Source organism: Nothoprocta perdicaria, unplaced genomic scaffold (assembly GCF_003342845.1).
Source record: "Nothoprocta perdicaria isolate Ctin4 unplaced genomic scaffold, notPer1 scaffold_26, whole genome shotgun sequence".
NCBI classification, from domain to species: domain Eukaryota; kingdom Metazoa; phylum Chordata; class Aves; order Tinamiformes; family Tinamidae; genus Nothoprocta; species Nothoprocta perdicaria.
The window spans coordinates 1,879,436-1,892,722 of NW_020455488.1; the positions used below are offsets into that span (position 1 = coordinate 1,879,436).

Genomic DNA, 13,287 nt, shown 5'->3' on the forward strand with positions numbered 1-13,287 from the left:
GTGGTTGGGATTTTAACAGATGAACTTCATAGCAYTGCCTGTGAGTGGGTGATTGCCTTCCCCCAGGCTCTTCCCATCCTGTTCCTCGCAGCTGTCGGGTCTGGTGCCCTGAAAATGGCCCATTTCCAGAACTCTTAGTCAGTATTGGTCATGGTACAGTCTCTTCTGGAAGAGGGAGTCCAAGCTGAAGCAGCTGAAAACAGAACTTGTTTTGCTGTTGGCATAGTCATGGATGTGGACTTCCCATACTTTGTTTTTAGAAGTATTTTTTCCAGCTCTCTTGCTATTTTTTCTAAGCCTCCCTCTCACAAAATGTGCTGATACTACAGGAAATTGTCACCCATCTGTCCTTTYCCTAGACAAGGAATATACATATAGATGCTTATATGTATATGTAATTGCAAAAAGGAGAAGAAAGGGTCAGGTGTTGCTATGGAAAGAGACTGTTAATCTGCAGCAGAACTGGTAGCACAGGAGGTAAGAGACTTCACCTGTGCAAAATGAGCCTTTAAAAGGAAGCTGGTGACTAGCTCAGCCTTGCTCCAGGAGACACCTGCCCCAGGTTTGATAATTTGATAATTTGTTCCTCTCATTATCTCCCTTTGCAGATGGCTAGGTTTTCGTTTATCAAAATGTATCCTTCTCTAGGACTAATTCTGAAAGCCCATTTTCACAAGGCATTGATGTGAATACTTTGCAAAAACACTTAATGTACAGATTCCAGGCAGATATAAATTGCTGCAACTTTCTCCAAAGTCCTGTGATGATTTGTGCTAGCTGAGCATCTAGGCATGCAGATAAAACACCTTTTCACCCCCTGTTCCCTTTTAAAAATTGTATCCAAAAGGTAAGGAGTGGGAGGTGTGGGGAGAGAAGAATCTGTTTTTTTCTGCCCACATCTGTTCTGTTAAAATTACGTTCCTGTAGCCCTTGAAGCTTGTGCTGCCGTCTCTGTGCCATCATGTTTCCGAGCTGGACTTCCTCTGGCATCCTCAGTGCCACCAGCCTGTGGCACGTGAAACCATCTCTGCTCCTATTTACTCCCTGATAAAGGGAACTTCTTCTCTTCTTTACAGGGCAAGACACAATGATGGCAAAGTGATGAAATGGAGATGCCAGTCCACCCAGTGCCAAAGGTGGCATGGGCTTTACCATCAGCTGGCCAAGGGAGCTGCCTTTAACCCACCGATTGGCCTTTCTCCTTTTAAACCACGGGAGATGCATTATCCAGCAGCCACATCTTGGCTGCATTTAAAAGCAGGGGAATAAAAAGCAGATTCCCCAGCAGAGTTGCTTGCCTGCAAAATTCAGTTTGTGTCCCGGTCTGGCTCTTTTTGCATCTGACAGAAGTTATCTTCCCGTATGTGCTCTTCAGCTGCCTGAGAGCTGTGTCCTGGGATGACTCCTCCCGCAGATGGAAAGTGGACTTAAATTTTTCCTTTAATACAGGCYTTTCCACTCCCTGCTTTTTTCTTCCCTCATTGACATCAGTCTTGACRTTTGGTGATACCTTTCCCGGTCCCTTTGAAGATGCCCCGTGGACCACGCAGGCTGCTCGAGGGGATGTGAAGGAGCTTGCCCAACACCATGTGCATCAAGGCCACAGACCTCGTGTTGCACACACATGTATTGACTCAGGTATGCAAACAACATTTTATTTTGCTGCCACTCTCCATTTCAGTGTGTGTGTATATATATATCTATGTATATTTGTTATCCTTTGCCAAGGAAATATGAGGGTCACTGCCTGAGGGAAATATGRGGGCCACTGCTTATAGAGAATAAGAATTGGTGGCTTGGAATTAAGTAYTGACATTTTTATTTGTCTCTCCTATCTCTGGCATAGAGGTTTTATTCAAAATTAGCTGTTTATAGTATTTTTATATAGTTGTGAACTATAAAATCATGACAAGAAATCATCAAATCTGCTTCTTGCCTCTTTTGAATTTTTTTACACTCTCAAAATATTCCTTTCTCATCTGTATTCACTTGTAGGCAAACACACAGATATATGTTGATATACAGAGGGGGAAAAAAAGAAAACACGGAATGAAGGTGGGATTTTGCTGCCTACTCAGAAAGCACAACTGGAACAAGGGACATCTGCCTAATTCTGCTACAGCTTCTGGGAATAAATTCAACTAGTTGCCCATGACTCCTCACTGTGTGTCTGGGCTGAAGAACCAGCATCTGGAAAACAGGTACAGAGTCTCCAGCTACACTAGCCCAAAGCTAACTTAATGGTTAGCTTCTCCGGTGACTGCTACATTAAGGCTCTTCCTCTTCCCCTCTGCTTCAGGAGAAACAATTTCAGTTGAGCACAAGGAATGCTGAGAGGCAAAAGGCAGAACACTTGCAAATATGTGAAGGGTTTTGCTGATCAGAGTTCATCGCTCCAGTTAGTCATTATTTCATAGCTCAGGAGAAATGCAGCCTCGGTGTTCTCTAAGTGATGGGCGCGGGGTAGCAATCATAGGGGCACCGGTGAACTTCCTGATATTAAGACAGCTAAAGTGCTGTTCAGCTGTAATCCAATCAACAAGGCACTACTCTTAAGCCAGCAGCACAGCAAGGCAAGCTGAGCTGATGATCATTCARGGCAAGCTACCTGCAACTCGGTGAGAACCAATAATAATAATAAAAAGAATTCACCTATCAGAAATTTGGGGATAAAGGTCAAGATATTTTGTGATGTGTGATTATAGGTGGTCATTGGTGGTAAACACAGGATTGGTGGGAAGGGGAGGCAGCTGATGAGCAAGAGATCATGGTGTGCTTGGGGCAGACAAAAGAAGAGCCAGGAGGAAATGCATTTTTTTGAGCAGAAAGATTAATTAGTGAATGGAGCTGATTTTTTGCAGCACAGAACATGTTTTCTTTGTAAATGGACCTGAAAAGAACCAAGATAGAGTTGCTGGGCTATGCCTGTCTCCTGGTTTGTTACTGGGAATCTGTGTCTTATTCCCTAGAGATGTAAGGGGGCTACAGTGTCCTTAGTCCTATTGGTAAATGTGTGCCCACTTGAAAAATAAAATAAAAAATTAATATATGGGAAACTTTCCCTTTCACCTTTCCATGATAATGTATGGCTTGTTAAATAGTTTCCATCCAGATGACTGGGAGCCCTCACTGAGGACAAAAACTTTAGCAGTCCAGGATAAAATTAGAATGATGAGGGAAAGAATGTATCATTATCTTCTACCATTTTATACAATAGTATAGAATGATGTACTTATACTTCACATCCAGTGTCCATTTTAAACTGGGTAACAACCTAGGAGATATATAGATGCTGCATTTAACCTATTTGGGATCATCTTGACAAATTTTCTTTCTTGAGGATTGTCCTTGATGYGAAAAGGAGAGATTGTTGAAAAGGAGAGATGTTTATACTGAAGGAATGTCATAAAGAGAGGCCAGTAAGACTGGAGGGAAAATAGCATTGCAGATGATGCAGATAAAGAAATGGTCTAAGACGGTMCCTAATGAAAAAGAAACTGAGATATAACATAAAGGAATGATATATATATATACATTAAAGAAAGCATATGGACAACAGGAAAGTGAAGTTGAGAGTTATGACTTTGAAGGATGAGAAAAGGCAGCACAAAGGATGTTAAGAAGACAGGCACAAGATGTCGAGAAAAGTGATTTGTCATTTGGTTTTGGGGATGGAGTGACAGATGGGAGGCTGCAGTGAGGAAGGCTGAAGCTGTAGGGAGATAAAGGGAGCATATATGAGTTGTGTGGAGTCTCGAGAGCAAGCTGGACCTCTGAATAGTTGTGAAGGAAAGTGATGGTCATTCGCCTGTGCACGTGAAGCGGGAGACTGCTAATGTCTATGATGACAGATGATGGGAGCTGGATATGGAGAATATCTGAGAAGAAAGCGTGCTCTGGGTCCTTGGTGTGACATGGGAGGGGTGATTTTGGTTTTGCTCTCACCATGCAGCCCCTCAAAATCTGGGGGCCATCTGGACATTAGTCCTGTCCCTTGCACAAGCTGTCGGTGGCACCGAGGGATTGTTCTGGCAGCCAGGACTTGCTGGCGCATCCGAGAGCTGCTGCGCTCACGGCCAGGAGGGCAGATGGTGTCGGATCCACCACAATGGCTCTGCACCACCTGGTGTCCCCCTGCACGGGGGCTCCCACAGAGCCAGGTGAGCCTGGCTTCGGGCACGGCTGTGTCACTCAGTCGCATGGCTTAGAGCTTCTACACTGTGTCGTGACAAGTGTGACAATGAAACACCTTTGAGACTATGAGCCTTGGTGCAAGCATTCATGACAACACAGTTGGCCAACAAGGGACACAGCCGTCTCGGGCATCACCAGAGCAATGGACGGAGATGGCTGCCAAGCTAGGAAAGGGCAAACTTGGATGACATAATGTCCTCCGAGACACAGGTATTTGCAGTGATTTGTTTCTTCAATCATATCTCCTCAGCATTGCCTTTGATAAAAGTAGACCTAATGTATAAATTAAAATTTGGGCTGGTATTCTGAACTGCTCAAACAATAGATATGAAGAGGCATCATTGGCAAAGTCAGTCGTTCCTGCTCATAAACACCTACACATCAAGAATTAGTTTATTATATGTTATCTCTTGATTGAAATAACCCAATATCAATATAAGTTTGTTACAGTACATATGGTAATGAAGGTCAGAAAATTAAATACTTGCAAGGAGCAAGGTGACTGCATGAGTTTATGAAAGGTTTGAACATGAATTTTCTACATGATAAATCAGTTCCCTAAGCATCAATTTATGGAGACATTCAGTAAGGGAAAGACAGGAGGAGAAAAAAAGATTCAGGACTGATGAATGCACAGCTTTTATTATTGTTTTTTGATTACACACTGTGAGACTCTACCTAAWATGCCAGTATTTAATGCGTTATCTATAAAAACACAAATATATATGTATCTGTGCTGGACTAAGAGAAGACAGAGAGTGGCTAAAATTTAGGTTAGAATTTAGTGGACTACAAAACTATTTCTCTTTATTCCAGAAAAAAGGGATCTGCCCATTACRCAGTGTATGGTTGTATACCCTGCTTTGGAACTGCACGAATATGACAATTTAGGAAACCTATTTAAATGAATTATCTGACATGTATGGCATGTATACTGGTCATGGACCACGCCAAATCTCTCCTGTGGATCGTGAAAAAAAAATACTGACATGATAAATGGGATATTTTACCTGAAAGAACACTGTAAGTCTGGTGACTAGACTGTGGTTCAGGAAAGAATGTTACCATCACAAATATTATTAAAGTTACTTAAAAATGAATAATCTGAAGAGGAAAGAGAGATGTGGCAAAACCTGCTAGTAATAAAATTAGAAATAGAAAAATTGCTTATCCAGCTGGTAAAACCCTGATGGAGGGTGAAACCTAGCAAAAAATAAGCACCAAATTTAGAGGCGCCCTAAATATATCTGGAATATATCTGACAGACAACAAGAACTAGTGCCACTAAGGAAGATCAATCTATAAGTGAATTGAAACTGTCTAGTTCTACTCCGTTCTAAATAGATTTATACCCTGCAGAGGTTCCACATTGCTGGCACCACTGCGCTGAGTGGTGACCCAGTCTTACCTTTGTTCACACCAGTAAGGGAGACTTTCAGAACAGTTTTATTTTGTACTTCCAAGATATGTCCCCTCCAAAGGGACCAATGGCAGTTCTATAATMATTAATAAACCAAGTTTCAGTGGTATTAAATGGATTCATGGGTTGGGTGGCTTCAGCACTCAACATTTATCAATTTCAAAACTTGAACTTTTTAAAGCAATGCTTGTGATTAACTCCTGTAAATACAGTTTCTGGATGTCCATTAATGAAAGACATTCTGGTTCTCATTAAAAGCAGGGAAAGTGTGTATGCAAAGCAAAAATGTACTAGTGGAACTTCAGTTTATTCATGCTTGTCCTGCACAAGGAGATGAACCCAGCTTTTTTCAGTTTGAGTTTTCATGCACTCGTGAARTGCTGTTGCATCTGGAGTTAAACTTGGCATTGAAGACCCCAAAATGTGTATGTGAATTTCCTCATGGTTAGTACCGAACTTATGGGTCTCAGTTTAGAGAYGCCTTTGAGAATATGAGAATATTGAAAAAAACAGCAGATCACTCTCCTACTGAAATTTCCAGTTAGCAACGTGCCTAGAGGCTTGGCTAGCTTGCTGGAATTCATTTCTGGGTTTTAAAGACAGCAGTATTGCTTTCCACTCCCCCCAAAAACCCTAGGCATAAGAAGAGAGATATTTTCTTTTTGAGAAAAGAGAGTGAACACAAATTCAGCATTGATAAGCTACCCTATCTGACTTGTGTTGATGTGTTCACAAGTCATCGCGTGCTCTCCTTGTTAAACTCAAGGAGAATCTCCTCTGATAGAATGTGGGCCTATCTTTTTTTTTTTTTTTTTCTTTTTTTATTTCATTGTTTTGAGTAGCAGAATTTCTACAGATGCTCGCTTCTGCCCTGTTTACTTCAGAAAAAAAATTGTCTTATTGATCCTGAGTACACACTTCGTGCAACTTCTGGTGGTTCAAGGTAAGGAGCTTGTGTATCAGACAATACACCTTGCTTCAACCCACCCTGCTCTGGAATTTCTGTTCACATAGAAGGGCATCCTCACACCAGAGTCAAGTCTAGTGTCTCCTTCAGTTGTCTGAAGACACATAGTAGAATTTTTTTCTTGAGCTGTGGCMAATTAAATTCAGTTTAATAGCTCTAACCATTTATGTGACAGGTTTAATGTTCAAAGGGCTTATAAATACACTAATTGCTGTTCAGAATGCTCCCAAGGGATATCTTAGCCTTATTACATCCTCATTTTATTGATAGGGAAACTGAGGCAAAGAAGGGAAGTGATTTGCTCAGGACAAGTGATTGGAGTCCTCGCCAAATTGCCCAGGAGAATTCTAATGCTGTGCATTTTAAAGTATGGGAAAAAAACCCTACATTTAATGATTAAAATAGGSGAGTAACTAGCTATATTAGGCTTGTCTTCTGAATTTCAACAAAATAAGCAGTAAGGACCTCAGAGGTGACCATTCTTTGAATCTCTGCTTCATCCTCACATTTTGTTTAAGCTTCCTCCTATTTCTATTAAGCTTCTTGCATTTAACAGCATGGTGCTATTACCGTGGCACCTGGAATTTTGGCAAAAGTGGATGCTACACTCAGAGGAGGCTCTTTTATTTACAAAAGGAATTGCCTGTCCCGTAGTGACTTCAGGGAGCATTCAGGGTTGGAGATGGGAAGAATTAGGCCATTCCCAAGACTCCAAATTGAGTTATCTGGCCATAATGGCCATGCTCCAATGCCAGAACCATACAACTATTACMTGCCCTGGAGGGATTTGCAGGAAGATGTTGAGTTAAATGAAGTTATCCAGGCCGCAATTGCTATATATGTGTGTCTTCTGGTCCTCTTCTGGGTACCATTCATGAAATGCCAGTGACTCTTTCCCTGCTYGTTCTTAAGAGCAAAGCTTTGTTGGGTTCAGGGCAATATGCATTAATTTGAGAAATGTAATGCCTTCGAAGAATCGCCAAGGAACAATTAGAAAATAGAGGGGCAGAATGGTGAGAAGAAGCCAAAACAGGAGACCTATGTATGTAGTTCCAACATCAAAGGAGTATTACCTGGGCTTTTATCTCCTCTCCCTCTTGTGAGTCAAAGGTATGACATGTTACTGCATAATTTAAGCATTTTCTATTTTGAAAGCTTAAACGTCAATGTAGTTCATCTGGTGTTCGTTTCTGTTGTGCCATTCCAGGCTTGTACTTGGGCAGTGTGTCTTTCCAGATTTCATGTGGTTATTGCCCTCTTGCCTTTGATAGGTATTTGTCTGAAAGCCTCAAGGATTCATTTTGGATGCAAATTCATGCATATGCTGTGATGGTTTGCTTTGAATACAATGTCCAATGAGGTACAGTACTTTTATATATATATATGTGTGTGTATATATATATATAGCATTTTTATGTCCTACTTTACTGTGGTTTTACCATCCTCTTCTCTGTCAGGTGTAGGATGGTCTGCTTGCATCTAGACACATTGCAGTTTTTGGAGCTGTCTGTAAAGTAGCCACCTAGAAAAGAACATAGCTCTYTTCTTTTTCCATGTTTCTTTCTTTAGAATGAACTTTAAGGATTATTGACAAATCTGTTTGAAAAAGAAGCATGAAGAAAAACCTTATTGGTCCATCTTGTGGCAAAAAGCGGGTATTTCTTTGCTCATTTGAATGTTAGTGGATTATTTACGCTGGTGCAATGTTTTGAAGAGATAAAATGCTCCCCACTGTGCTACATGCAAATCTCTGGAATGTAAACATAAATAGTTGTTGAACATTCATAATCAAAGACATTTTTTATAATTATTGTTGGATAGTTCAGTCCTCTAATAGCATCATCTGTTGTAAATCAGCGTAGCTCTACCAAAGTCTGCAAAGCCCCTGCTGACTTGTACCAGATGGGACTCAAACCCTTCACTCCAAGTTGAGCCCTTCTGGAGGGAAGGAAAAAAATCTGATAGTCCTTGAATATGAAGTTCTCTGTTAATTCATGGRAAGGTAGAGCAGCAGGGACTTCATCCCCACCTCTATCCCAGCCCTTACATGGAGACAGTATTTCTGTGCTCCAAGGAAACAGTTTCTCTGCCAAGTTAATCCTTGGCCTGTATGCTCAGATTATCACCGAGATTTGTCAGATAATGAATGCTCTTTATAATGTGAGGTCTGATATTTGGACAAAGACCACCAGCTCTTTAACACAGGCCATCAAACAGCTGTTGGGTGCTAAGAATTTTCTGTGATTCACAGCCTGTGCTGTATTTTTAGATATCTAAAGGTGAAGGGCTTGATATCCTGTTTTCTGCTCCTGGTGCGATCTTCTTTTACTGTCATTCAGCATTATCTTTTCTCCAACATTTTACACTACATAAAGCATTTTTCTAAGTTATTCTAACACCTGATTCTACTTCASCTGAAGTCAAAAACTGGAATCTTATCCCTTTGGTACTCTGCAGACCAACTTCTATCCAAGTTAGTATAATAGATAATATTCAAGTAACTTTTTTTTTTTTAACAAATGGACTTAGACTACATCATCCTAATAGCTGTTGGTGGAGACTGCCCATTAGACATATGCTTGAGCTATGACAATATTTCCAAATCAGCAGTGCTATTAATTGGCATATAGAGTATTTTGTCTAATGGCTATAAGACAAAATGTGTTTGCATAAAATAGAAGATGGACAGGTAAAGGATGTTTTCACGTCTTTTGGATGCTGATAGCAAAAATATCTGATAAATACTGATTAATTACATCTTAAGACTGCTCACCTAAACTTCATGGAGAAGTAAGATTTTAGAGAAGTGAGGAATATCCACATACATTTTATAAATGTATTCACCTTTCAGATAATTAAATTTGTATCAACTTTTTCAAGTTTGTTTGCAAGTTTTTTTTCCCTGCTGTGTTTTTGATGAGATCCTCCAAAAGAGACGTCATTGTTCTGTAAGCTTGCGGTGGAGTGAACTTTTTCGCAAGAAGTCTGAGCTACTGTTAGTAGCTACTGAGGAGCTTTAAGTCCGATGTGGGTTTAATGTTGTGATGAGTGCCATGGCAGAACAGTCTAACAATATAAGTCTGTTGGACATGTCGTCTGGGCTGTCACGTTCAATTTGCACATGACCTCCTGGCCAAAAAATGGGAAAGAAGTGGTAGAATGTGGAACTGAAAGCTTATATTATTGCTTTGACAGCTTCACTCATCTAGAAGTAATGCAAAATGCAATTTATATTTATACTCTCTGACCTTCTGTACAGAGAGGGAAACTATCTAATGATGGGCCATGGTAGCAGAGAAAGAAACAGATCTCAATACAGCTGGAATTTGTCTACTTTTTTTTTCTTTTGCTTTTCAACCATTCAATTACAGTCAAAAGATAAATGAAACATGAAGAGTGCATTGGTTAGGTAGTGACACAATTATTTTATAGTGAGTAGCTTCTGGCTTTGAGCCTTGGCAAAGGTTGCCATGCAYGCCTTGTTTCACTAGATACAGATAATCTGCTTGCTCCCACCGGACATATCCCCTCTGCTCATAGGTGTGTCATCATAGAGAAAAAAAGACACCAGCAACTCAGCAACACTCTTCTTCTGTATTTAAATATTCTTGAGAGAGACTGACACTCTAATCCTATTAAGTGCGATAAATCAAGTCAGGTCTAATTGTAAACATGACTTTTTTTTTCCTTACTTTTGTGGAAAACAGACAAGCAGGGAGAARGCACCATCTTCTTTATCCAAGGACCAGTACATGGGTTTGTATCTTCCTAGGAAGAATTAAAAAATGGAGAAACATAGCAATAATATCAAGATAGAGCAGACTATACTTGAGGACCCATAGCAAGATCTATCAGGGCAGGTATCCACAACTCGGCATCCTTCAGAGGACTTCAGTCATGGCAGTTTGTASCAGCTCCATTTGGCTCAAAAATTCAGCCTCCAGCTGCATCTTATTTAAATAGATACAGCATGCAAAGAGAATTTATTTTCAGGACTAGGCATGAAGAGGATATAATGGACACAGAAAGCAGGGAGATACAGTGTTTATACAACCCAGTACGTTTTGGACATTGCTCTGACTTGGACACTTCTTCCTGCTTATTCATTCTACCTTAAACCTAAAGTTCACTTAAAGTCCATTGAAATCAATAGTGAGAGTTTCACTAGATTGTTGTAGGCAATGAAGCAAGCCTAGAGTTAAATGTTCACATAAACCAGTTGTCATTTTCTTTTCTGTCTTTTTATAGTCTGAAGTGACAGAATTCTATGGGTAGTTGTATCTTTTGGTTTGTTTTTATGATTAAAAAGGACTGTTATTAAACAAAAGTTTCAACCATRTATCCAACCTTTAGGAAATTCTTTTTTTGTAAATACTGTAATGATGAAATGCTGACTGATTCAGAATAGTGGAGATTCAATGTATACCTCCTCTTTCTATAGGACTGTTTCCCAGCAAGAAGTAGTACTTTGTCCAGACTATTGAAGTTATCCTAAAGGTTAAAAGCCTCTTAGCTCTGCATTCTTTTGGAGAAGAATATAATTATAATATACATATAATAAGGTGATATGAACGCTTATAATATACATATAACAAGGTGATATGAACACAYTGCTTTCTGGTGGGGGGATTTAGGTGAGCTGGGTTAAGCAATGGGCCGCCCATGGGGCCTGTGATCTCTGGGGCAGCTCTGGGCAGCAGTGGGGCAGGTCTGGGTGTGGGGTGGGTGCATAGGGACCCTTGCCACAGTGAACCCTGTGGTGGGTGCCCAGGGTTACGTCAATCCCCACATCCTCCTGGGCTCCTTTGCCTGGGCAGCTCTGGAGCTGGGAGCGAGCTAGACACCAGCTCTTCCTCTTCTGCTGTTTTTCTTTTTTTTCCTCCAACTAGAGGAAAGAGAATGAGTTATAAATAAATAAATAAAATGCCTGGATCAGAAAGCAAGCTTAGGGCTGACTCCTGCTGCTGTCACCAGGGGTTTCGCCCTTGGAGGAGAGGGACGAGGCCTTTGGTGGGGATGGGAGGGAAAGGTCACTGCGGGGGGCCTGGCAGCCTCTGGCCCCGCGGCTGGGGTGGGAAGCGCTGCCCGCGGCCTCCCCTCCGCTCGCCCTCTGTGCTGCTTTTTCCAGCTGAGTCACTGAATCAGAGAAACAAGCGGGTTGAGCTGGCATTTTGGAGAGGAAAAAAAGAAAAAAGCAACCCCGCTTTGTCTGTTCCCTTCGTTATTTTTTTTTTCTACCAAGCTGYTGGAGTGAAGCAGTTAATAGTGATTTTTTTTTCCAAGCGTTTTTAATCCACAACCCTGCCCTGTACCTGCCCTTATAATCCCCTAGCATGTGCTGGTGACATCACATGGCCATCAGCTCCCAGCTCCCGTCCCTGTGACTGTCATTAACTGTTGCAAGCAAATGAAAAATGACTGGGAGACTCGGTGGCTCCCACCAGTGACCTTGGGTATTATTAGAATGACCTCTCTGTGGCTTGACCATAAAAAAAGAAAAACCTTTCTTGATATCATCACAAGGGCTGGGGCCGAGCCAAGGCTGTTTGCGGCAAGGAGCGGAGGAAGCAGTTAAAGAAAGCGGAGTAAATGTTATGCAAAGATGCAGCCACTATAAATACTTGATGAGAGGAGCGTCCGCGGCAATGGACCCCGTGCCCAGACATGCCAGGCAGCATGTACCTGCCTGGCCTTATTGTTAACCCACCTCCTGTTTGCTGTTGATTTGCTTGTATTTTTTTTATTTTTAATTATTTTAGTTTTGAAAATAGAATCCCGCTTTAACCCTTAAGCACTCCTTGGCCTCACACACCCTGTTCTGGAGGACTTTTTGCCTTCCTACACACACCTCTGTGAGCAGAGGGTCTAGAAGAGTGGGGAGGCTGCACGCTGTAATGCATAAGTCTTTTCTTTATGTATCTATCCGTACACCTGCCTTATGTGTACATGTATCTATTTGGATACACACTCATGTATATATGTGACACRTGGTTATAAATACACGTGTTTAGGCTTTTCTATTGATCTGCATGTATACGAGCATGAACCTGTTAAGAGARCATGCCTAATATTGCAGCTGTCATGATACCTTCTATATGACATACACATAGAGCTAGCATATGCATCTAGCATGTATGCATATGCATCTAGCATACAGCGTATATAAGCAGTGTTTCCTGCATCACGCTCTGATAACCTTAACTGTCGCTGTAGCTGGGCCCATAATTATGAGGCTGTTGGCCATGCTCTTGATGCCATCCTGGCAGTGGCTCAAGGGCAGGCAGGGATACCGAGGCACGAGGCCGAACTGGGATATCCCCTTGTCTCTGGGGAAGGGACCTTCTGTGGCCATATGGGTCCCCAAGGGGATAGCGGGGACACACCAGCTTCTGACCACCCCCAGCAGCTTTGCTATGAAATGGTTAAGCCTCGGGAGGTGCACAGAAGCTATCCTCACCCTGCTGTCCTGCCTCGCTTCGCTGAGATCTGATGTCCTCTAGACTTCTGACCCCCCCCCAAAAAAAAAAAGCACTTTACACTTTATTACAGGTTATGAAAAGTTGCAGAAAGACATGGAGAACCCAATAAGAAGAAACCGCAAGTGGACTCGGGCGGAGGTGGCGGAATGCTCTAGATGTTTTGGAGACAGAGSGAGGATGACTTCAGATGATAAGTGTGAGCAGAAGCACTGATATGATCGACTCGG

General features: G+C 41.6%; 2 long non-coding RNA genes across 2 annotated transcripts; both read left to right on the top strand.

The window, feature by feature from the left end:
* The first annotated feature begins 1,090 nt into the window (after positions 1-1,090).
* Positions 1,091-3,144, top strand: LOC112948370. Its single transcript, XR_003249609.1, has 2 exons — positions 1,091-1,638; positions 1,996-3,144. It is a non-coding gene; the product is annotated as an uncharacterized LOC112948370 (long non-coding RNA).
* A 3,331-nt stretch (positions 3,145-6,475) lies between these two features.
* On the top strand, positions 6,476-8,879 carry LOC112948371. The gene is made up of 3 exons (XR_003249610.1): positions 6,476-6,557; positions 7,853-7,941; positions 8,151-8,879. It is a non-coding gene; the product is annotated as an uncharacterized LOC112948371 (long non-coding RNA).
* The last annotated feature ends 4,408 nt before the right edge of the window (positions 8,880-13,287 follow it).